A 10,304-nucleotide genomic window follows, 5' to 3' on the forward strand; every position below is an offset into this window, starting at 1 on the left:
ACAATAGAGGCCTCAGCTGAACCCAAGATTCTCTCCCACCAGTCATTTTAGATCTGTTGATCAATTTGCCTGCCATCCCCAACTCTCCCTCTTCATTTCACTCACAGTCCCTCAAATATTATATGAAAGACTCTCTCTCTGTCCAGGTAACAGATGACTGAACTAGAGATGGACTCCTGACCCTGGGACCAATCCAAAGACTGGTCCAATCTGGTTGTCTCCTGAGAATATATACTGAGATTTAAGAGCCTGTAGTAAGATGGTGTTGGATGCTTGAACTTAAAGTTATTTAGAGTCAGGACTGAGAGTCCTAATGGGCAAACTGCTGAGTAAGCAGGAGAAGGAAGCAGAAGGAGACAGGAAGGCATATAGCCAGAGACATGGAGAGAGCAGTGTCTATTCCCTTTCCATTTCCTGTAGACATTCTACCATACTGTCTGCACTTGTTTCTATGAATTTCTCCTATGTTCTTTTTTTATAGTCTCCCTTTTTATGTCAGCTGGTTAAGTGAGAAATGACTGCTCCTTGCAAACAAATTGAACAGACTAGAATAATAAACTTGTAAAAAATTATTTTTTTCTTTATGACATGCTTTCTCTCCCTATTTCAATATTATGCCTCAATGGATATCTTGAATTTAAAACCATATCATGATCCCCCACTACTCAAAGTACTGTCTGAGGACCAGCAGTCTAGGCATCACTAGGAGTGTGTTAGAAATGCAGGATCTCAGCCTTCCCAGACCTACTGAATCAGAGGATCCCAGGTGATTTCATATTCATTTGATAGCTTGAGAAGCCCAACTGTAATTTACTCTACACATTTAGTCAAATCAGTCTTCCTAAAATACTGCTTTCATCATGTCCCTAGAATTTTAAATGGTTCCCCATTGCTCTCAGAAAAATCAGGTGCCCTGGCCTGACACTTAAGGCCACAGTAAAATGGACCTAATCTACCTCTCCAATCTTTCTTATATGGATGTCCCACTGCAGCTAAATCAGTCTATTCAATTATTCTCCAGATGTGCCAAGTGTATTCAGGGTCTTTGCTCATGGCATTTGCCTGTCTGGAATTTTCATTCCCATCTCCCTACACATCCTTCCTTCAAAGACCAGTTCAGTTTCTACATCTCATCTCAGCTCACACTGTTGTTTCATCCTCTGAATATCTGTAAATCTACAGTGGCTATTCTAGGGTTGTGGGGTTTTTTGTTTTTGTTTTTTTAATTTATAGCCTCTCCTGCTCATCAGTGCTTATCACAGTGCAGTGCATATAGCAGTGTTTTAATTCATTGGTTACATCTTTATTATTTAAAATGGTTTTTAATTGGGAAGAGACTTGTTACTTTATACAGCTCTAAGTTTTCTAATTTCTTTGACCAAGAAAGGGTTAAGTCAAAACAGAAAGAAACTGAAAGCAGTGTGCTCATGTGCTTCAGTATTTGTAGGTGAATTTTCATCACACTCTGAGAGTGCACTTATTTCCATGACATTTTATTCCCCATCACTATACAAAGATGTGTTCTATTGATATATAAGTTCTATATATATATAAGTGAAGGTTCTAATGGATCTCTTTTTAAAATATATTTAAGATATTATTGCAACTGATATTATACATACACATAGTTTAGGAGTCAATTGCTCTGTAATTCTTCTTGTGAAAAATAGTATCCCTCTCCATCCTCATCCTGCAATATCAGTCCTTGAGCTTTAGCTGAGTGAGGACTACATGAGTAGATGCCTCATGTGCTACTATGTTAAGTCTACATATGGGTTAGGCAGTTGGTCATGAGCCAGAGGAGTAGCAGATATGAGTGATTATAGGATTCCATTTGTAAACCATTTTCACTCTCCCCTCCTTTAGATCTAAACTAGTAGAACATGGAAAAGCTGAGGAGACTTGAGATGGACCTGTACTGGGATCCAACAACCGAGAGTATGGTTCTCAAACCTGTGTGTGCATCGATACCACTTGGAGAGTTGTTACTGGGCCCTAACCCCAGTGATTCTGATTCAGGAGGTCTTGAGGTAAGGTCCCCAAATTTGCCTTTCTTTCTTTTTCTTCCTTCCTTCCCTCCTTCCTTCCTTTCTTTCTTAGCTAAGTTTTTCATTTGTTCATTTCTTGCATTTGGAGTACTCCTCAATGGCATCCTTTGCTTGAGACTCTTTGCCATAGTCCTTAACCAACATACAACTTCAACCAACCACTTTATTAGGTTTTCCCTCTCAGTGAGTTTTACAGAGGCCTACTCATTCCTGTAGTTTCTTGTTGTCATCAACCTCAATTAAGTTGGTTTGGTGTTAAGCACAAAGGGCCTCCACCAACTTGACATACATAGGCTCATCACAGTTGGATGCAAGCACACAGAGATGGACTTGGCACTTGTCTAAGGCTTTGGCAGCTTTGTGAGTTCCATGTGCTAAGCCATCGTGGATATAGATGGTCTTCAACACCTCTTGTAAAGCAGTATTAATGTCCATTACACCTCCAGCAGCAATGCCTTCCTTGACCACGGTGGTGGGTTATGTGTGCTGCCAATCTTGAATGCACCCGAGCCTCTGCCTCCACAATGGTGTCAGGGAAACAGCAAGGGTTTTCCTTTCTAACAGATTCCTAGATGATTCCTAGCTGATGCTACTGCATCAGGAATCACTAGGACTGCATTTGAGAATGCAGGACTGCAAATGCAAGACTGCATTTGAGAATCACTAGTATAGTGGGGAGAAAAATAACAAAAGGGAAAAAGAGCCAAATTAGTATGATTTGTTAGTCCAGGTCCCTCTTGATATCTATTTTTTTGAAGGTGTGAAAATTGTAACATTAATTCAAATAACAGCATTTAATTTAACAAAGAGAAAAGGCATAGTTTGTTTAAATAGAGCTAGTTATGGTTTTTGCTCTTTATATCAAACATTTGCAAACATCAATCTCTATCTGAAAAAAGATTTTAGTTTTATTTATTAAAATTTGTGAATGTGAAGGAAATACATTGTGATTTCATTTGACAGTGAAATTAGTAAACAATGATATAAGAAGTCTGCAGATTGCTTTCATCTTGTGGTTTTTTTTTAAATTTTATTTATTTATTTATTTATTTATTTATTTTTGGCTGTGTTGGGTCGTCGTTTCTGTGAGAGGACTTTCTCTAGTTGCGGCAAGAGGGGGCCGCTCTTCATCGCGGTGCGCGGGCCTCTCACTATTGCGGCCTCTCTCATTGTGGAGCACAGGCTCCAGACGCGCAGGCCCGGTAATTGTGGCTCACGGGCCTAGTTGCTCCGCGGCATGTGGGATCTTCCAAAACCAGGGCTTGAACCCGTGTCTCCTGAATTGGCAGGCAGATTCTCAACCACTGCGCCACCAGGGAAGCCCCTTGTGTTCTCTTTGATGTTTTGGATAAACTGATTTTTTACCCACTAATTATTGGTCATGTTATCATTTTGCCATTGAATTTTTGGTGCTTGCTGTGTTTTATCTTTACTGTTTTTTTTCCTTTTTACAAAGATTATATTGATACTAAGTGAGTTGCCCTCAGATTACTTCCTGAAGAATGGAATCTACAACAGTGCTCTTAGAGCAGTGGGATGATGCATTGTGTTTTATTTTTAATGATCATCTTAAAAATCAAAATACAGCTCCTGCTGATTAATGATAAAATTGTACTTGTTTTGTGATTGCCTCCCCTCTGGGAGAGGAAATATCAATGCAATACTTTCCTCAAATACAGTTTAAAAATATTGCTTTTATTTTTTTTCTTTCCAGTTTTATAGAGATATAATTGACATATAGCACTGTATAAGTTTAAGGTATATGGCATAATGATTCGATTTACATATAATACATCATGAAGTTATTATCACAGTAAGTTTAGTGAACATACATCATCTCATATAGGTACAACATTTTTAAAATAGAAAAAAGTTTTCTTCTCATGATGAGAACATGATAGTTTTTAACAATTTTCATATGTAAGAGGCAGCAGTGTTAATTATCATTGTACATTACATCCCTAGTACTTATTTGTCTTATAACTGGAATTTTGTACCTTTTGACTGCCTTCCTTCCTTCATCCAATTCCACCTTCCCCACCCTACACCTCTGCTAACCATAAATCTGATCTCCTTTTTTATGAGTTTGTTTGTTAATTTTTGAAATATGATTAACCTACAACACTATATTAGTTCCTGTTACGCAACAGAATGATTAGATATTTCTACATTTCAAACTCATCACCACAATGTCTAGTTACAATATGTTACCGTACAAAGATATTACATAGTTATTGACTATATTCCCCACACTGTACATTTCATACCCATGACTCATTTATTTTGCAACTGGAAGTTTGTACCTGATAATCTCCCTCACATATTTCTTTCCTGACCCTCCCCTTTGGCAAACACCTGTTTGTTCTCTGTATCTGTAACTCTGTTTATGTTTTGTTTGTTCATTTGTTTTGTTTTTTTGAGATTACACACATAAGTGAAGTCATATGGTATTTGTCTTTCTCTGTCTGACTTATTTCACTTAGCATAATAACCCTCTGGCTCCCTCCATGATGTCAAAAATGGCAAGATTTAGGGCTTCCCTGGTGGCGCAGTGGTTGAGAGTCCGCCTGCCGATGCAGGGGACACGGGTTCATGCCCCGGTCTGGGAAGATCCCACATGCCGTGGAGCGGCTGAGCCCGTGAGCCATGGCTGCTGAGCCTGCGCATCCGGAGCCTGTGCTCCGCAACGGGAGAGGCCACAACAGTGAGAGGCCTGCATACCGCAAAAAAAAAAAAAAAAAAAAGGCAAGATTTAATTCTTTTTTGTGGCTGAGTAATATTCTATTGTATACACACACACAGAGACACACACGTGCACACACAGAGATCTTTATCAGTTCACCTATTGATGGGCACCTGTTGACGTTGCTTCCATGTTTTGGCTATTGTAAATAACGCTTCAGTGAACATAGGGGTGCATATATCTTTTTTAATTAGTATTTTTGTTTTCTTCAGGTAAATACCCAGGAGTGGTATTGCTGGATTGTATGATAGTTCTATTTTTAATGTTTTGAGGAATCTCCATACTGTTTTCCATAGTGGCTGCACCAATTTACATTCCCACCAACGGTGTACAAGGATTCCCTTTTCTCCACATCCTTGCCAATATTTGTTATTTGTGGTCTTTTTGATGATAGCCTTTCTCACAGGAGTGAGATGATATCTCGTTGTGATTTTTAATTTGCATTTCTCTGATGATTAACAATGTTGAGTGTCTTTTCATGTGCCTGTTGGCCATTTGCATGTCTTCTTTGGAAAAATGTCTATTCAGATCTTTTGCCCACTTTTAAATAAGGTTTTTTTTTTTACATTGAATTGCATGAGCTATTTATATATTTTGGATATTAACTCCTTATTGGTCATATCATTTGCAAATATTTTCTCCCATTTAGTAGGTTGTCTTTTGTTTTGTTGATGGTTTCCTTTGCTGTGCCAAAGCTTTAAAGTTTAATTAGGTCCCATTTGTTTATTTTTGCTTTTGTTTCCTTTGCCTTAGGAAACAGATCTGAAAAAATATTGCTATGATTTATGTTAAAGAGTGTTCTGCCTGTGTTTTCTTATAGGAATTTTATGGTTTAAGGTCTTACATTTAACTCTTTAATCTATTTTAAATTTATTTTTGTGCATGGTGTGAGAGAGTAGTCCAGTTTGATTCTTTTCCATGTAGCTATCCAGTTTTACCAGCACCATTTGTTGTTGAAGAGGCTGTCTTTTCCCCATTGTATATTCTTGCCTCCTTTGTCATAGATTAATTGACCGTGTGTTGGTTTATTTCTGGGTTCTCTATTCTGTTCCACCAATCTATGTGTCTGTTTTTGTGCCAATACCACACTGTTCTGATGACTGTAGCTTTGTAGTATACTCTGAAGTCAAACAGTGTAATCCCTCCAGCTCTGTTCTTCCTCCTCAAGATTGTTTTGGCTATTTGGGATCTTTTGTGGTTCCATACAAATCTTAGAATTATTTGTTCTAGTTCTGTGAAAAATGCCATTAGTATTTTGATAGGAATTGCATTGAACCTGTAGATTGCCTTGGATAGTATGGTCATTTTAACAATATTAATTCTTACAATCCATGAGCATAGTATATCTTTCCATCTGTTTGTATTGTCTTCAGTTTCTTTCATCAGTGTCTTATAGTTTTCTGAGTACATGCCTTTTATGTCCTTTGTTAGATTTATTCCCATGTATTTTATTCTTTTTGATGTGATGGTAAATAAAAATATTGCTTTTAAACAAGGTTTTAAAATACCTTACTAGTGACTATAAAACAGTAGGTGAAAAAAATTTTAAACCAAAAACTATATATCCCAGTAATTGCATTGCCGTCAAGTTAGAAGGCAATATAGTTATTTCAGTTATTCTGTCATTACCTAAAACCAAGATCAACAAACTAGGGCCTGTGGACCAAATGTGTTCCACCAACTGTTTTTGTAAATAAACTTTATTGTAATACAGGTAAGTTCATTCATTTTAGTAGTGTCTTTTGCTGCTTTCACACTATAACAGCAGAGTTGATTTGTTGTGACAGAGACCATATGACCCACAAAGCCTAAAATGTTTACTACCTGAACCTTTACAGAAAATGTTTACCAACTCCTGGCCTACCATGTAGTTTTGGAGCCCTTATTTTGTTTTTTATTTTAGAGACATGGAAAGTTTTTTTGAATAGCATTTATGATGGCAATTTTTGATTTGTTAAGGTAGACTTGATATTTCAAAAATACCACTAGTCATTTGAGTTAAAGAAAGGTAAATAACTTGAGTGATCACATGTTCTGATGCCATTTTGTTCAAAATATAATGAGGATATATTTAAAATAACCACACTGATTTCATTAGCAGGTTTGTAAGTAGGCTCTGAAGAACCAAAGTGGGATTCCTAGAATGTTTGAACAACAGTAGCATTATTGAAATAAACAATAGGTTCCCAAGGGGATTATCCTTTTTTTTTTTTTCCACTTTCAGAAATGTATATTTTCAGAGGTGAAGATCATCAGGTATAAAAAGTTGCAAAAATTCATATAGAAATACTGGCTTTAGAAATATTCTACCCTGTAATTCAGAACTCAGAAAAAAAATTTGAGAATAAAGTGCTCTGTGTGACCTTATAAACATCACTGCTATTTTCTTTTTTTTTTTAAAGTTCAATTTTTTTGTTGTTGTTGTTATTTATTTATTTATTTATTTTTATTAGTTTCTGCTTTATAACAAAGTGAATCAGTCATACATACACATCTGTTCCCACAGGGGATTATCCTTTTAAATTAAAAATTAGTTGGCTTATCTTTATTGCCTATTTTGCTTTCTTTTTAAAAGACCAATCCTGAATAAAAATGTCTACATTATTCCAAAACAACTGGACAAATAAGTTGCGCATTATCTAGAGTACAAAAGAAGTTGTAGGATGGAACTTTTTATTTTGCAGCTGGGTTGTACTGGTGTTAAGCATATAACCCTAAATTTAGTTGAACCATCTGAGCAAATTTTAATAAACAGTTCACAGTTTAATAAACAGTTCATGGTTCACAGACTATTCTGCGAAGACAGTCACATTTTAAGTGCTCAGGCTACATAAATACTTTGGCTAGCCTTTGGCCAGTGAGCAAAGTAAAAAATAAAAATTGACCCCTAGAGAAATTCCTATCATCTTACCAGTGCTATTACTGAGTTTGCTTTTCCCCACAACTTTTTATTCTGAAAAATTTCAAATCTATAGAAAAGTTACAAGAATAACAGGACTCATATACTCTTTTCCTTGATTCACCAATTTTTAATATTTTGTCAATTCGCTTCTCTCTCTCTCCTTTCCTTCCTTCCTTCCTCCCTTCCTTTTTTCTTTTGCTGAATCATTTGAGAATAAGATGCAGACATAACATTTTACCCTTAATATTTTAGCATGCATAACCTAAGAATATAAACCTATGGTTATTTCAAAAAGTTTTCATGAATTTCCAAGTGATTATGCTTCTTTGTTGTGTTGTTATTTTTGTGGTTGATGATATCATTTTACATCTTATATATGTAGGTGTGAATATGTATTTTATTATTCTTGAGTAAATACCTTGGAGTGGAATTGCTGGATCTAGTGAAAAGTGTATGTTTAACTTCACAAAAAATCACCACACTTTTTTAAAGATTAACTATCATTTTTGCATTCCCATAATCAATGTTGGAGAATTTCAGTTGCTCTGTATCCACAAGAACACTTGATTTTGCCAGTCTTTTGCATTTTAACCATTCTAATGTGTTTGTAGTGGTATTACATTATGAGAATTTGCATTTTTCTTATGACTAAACATGTTGAATTTTTTCATATTGCATTTATACACCATTTTGGGGGCATATGGTGTCTATTTAAATATTTTGCCCATTAAAAAAATAAACTTTTAATTTTAGAACTGTTTTAGATTTACAGAAAAATTGCAAAGATTGTACTGAGAGTTCCTGTATGCTCTGTACCCAGTTCCCTCTATTATTAACATCTTACGTTAGCATGGTAACATTTGTTACAATGAATGAATCAATATTTATACATTATTATTAATGAATGTATATACATTATTCATATTTCCTTAGGTTTTACCTAATATCCTTTTTCTGTTTCAGAATCGACCTAAGATATCAGATTACATTAGTCATCATGTCCTTTAGACTTTTCTTGGCTATGACAGTTTCTCAGACTTTCCTTGTTTTTGATGACCTTAATAATTTTGTGGAGTCCTCATTAGGTATTTTGTAGAATGTGGAATGCCCCTCCATTGGGACTTGCCTTATATTTTTCTTTTGATTAGACTGGGATTATGGTTTTGGGTAGGAATACTGCAGAGGGAAAGTGCCATTTTTATCACAATGTAACAAGGATACATACTATCAACATGACATCACTGTTGATGCTGACCTTAACAACCTGGCTAAGGTGATGTTTGTCAGGTTTCTTACATTTTTTTTCTCAAAATGTGTTTTGTATTTTTCATTTTTATACATTTCCAAAATAATAGTTGACCATAATACTCCCAACCTCATTATTTCAACCTCATTATTTCTTTCTCAAAAGTGTCCTTCAGTATATACATGACAGTTCAGCTTATTTAGTCTTCGATGCTCTCCAACTTCCTTTTCCTCTAACAAGTCTAACAAGCTGTAACAGCGACCCCAACACAGCCTGTGCCCCCAAGAAACTCATTGTTCAGGGAGTGGCTAGAGAAATAAAGAAATCATTGCAATGCTATGGGACTGACATGTGCTATAATAGAGGAAATTTCGGGATGCTGTGGAGGATGCCATGTCTCATTGGTGTATCAAGCGGAGGCTTTATGGAGGAAATTATTTCTAGGCAGAGACCTGAATGAGAAGGAATTAGCCAGATAAAGCTGGAGAGAGGATGAGGAAGAGTTCCAGTTAGAGAAAGTGGCTTCTACAGACCAGTAAGCTACATAGACCATTGTGTGTATTGGATATTCAGGTAGTTTATGAGGATTAAAGTCCAAGGCAAACTGACCAGTGACAGTATTGGCTGGAGAGTGAGGAGAATCCAGAATGCAAATACTTTACAAATCACATTAAAGGGTTTAGACCAGCATGGGTGGGGGATAGGAGGAGGGCAGTACTGTCTCCACTCCCCCGCAATTTATAGGATTTCTTGCTTCTAATGTAATCATGGCCAAGCATTTAAAAATTGAACTAATGTTGCTTATGTTCATTATTTTTATTTCCTCTTTATATTAAAGTTAGAGTGTTAGATTAAAATTATTTTAAAATTGTGTATATAGATAGGTTACTTTCTCTATGAGTTTCCTTTCAGGATAGTAAGGGGGGGATAGTAAATTTGATGAAAATTGTGTGTTAGATAAAGTTTTTCCTAATAGGTTGAGAGCCACTGGTATAGACCATGCTGAAGACAATGAAGAGTCCCTGAAAGGGTTTAAGTAGGGGAATGACATGATCAGATGTACATTTGGGTAAGATCATTCTGGCTATAATGTGGAGAACAGATTGGAAGGGGCCATCTTGGGAGAATGTAGGCCAGTGGGATGGCTATTGTGGTAATCCAGGTGAGAGATGATGGTGGCCTGAAATAAGGTATTGGTCATGGAGATAGAAAGAACATGATGATGTTTTCCCCTGGATTCTCTAAAGGGTTAGCTTTACTTTTGCCATTATATTTTCTTTCAAGACCAAAAGAAAATTTGAAATTTCGGGTATTTTAAAAAATAATGGGGAAATACTTTGCAGCAGAGATACTCCCCAAATTTCT

At 36.1% G+C, this 10,304-nt stretch overlaps 1 pseudogene across 1 annotated transcript; it reads right to left on the minus strand.

The window, feature by feature from the left end:
- Window positions 1-2,117: 2,117 nt before the first annotated feature.
- LOC309815764 (small ribosomal subunit protein eS12-like) lies at window positions 2,118-2,504 on the minus strand (annotated as a pseudogene). Its single transcript has one exon. The product of its transcript is annotated as a small ribosomal subunit protein eS12-like (transcript).
- Window positions 2,505-10,304: the final 7,800 nt, after the last annotated feature.

Source organism: Mesoplodon mirus, assembly GCF_964341445.2.
Source record: "Mesoplodon mirus genome assembly, chromosome: 14".
Taxonomy (NCBI): Eukaryota; Metazoa; Chordata; class Mammalia; order Artiodactyla; family Ziphiidae; genus Mesoplodon; species Mesoplodon mirus.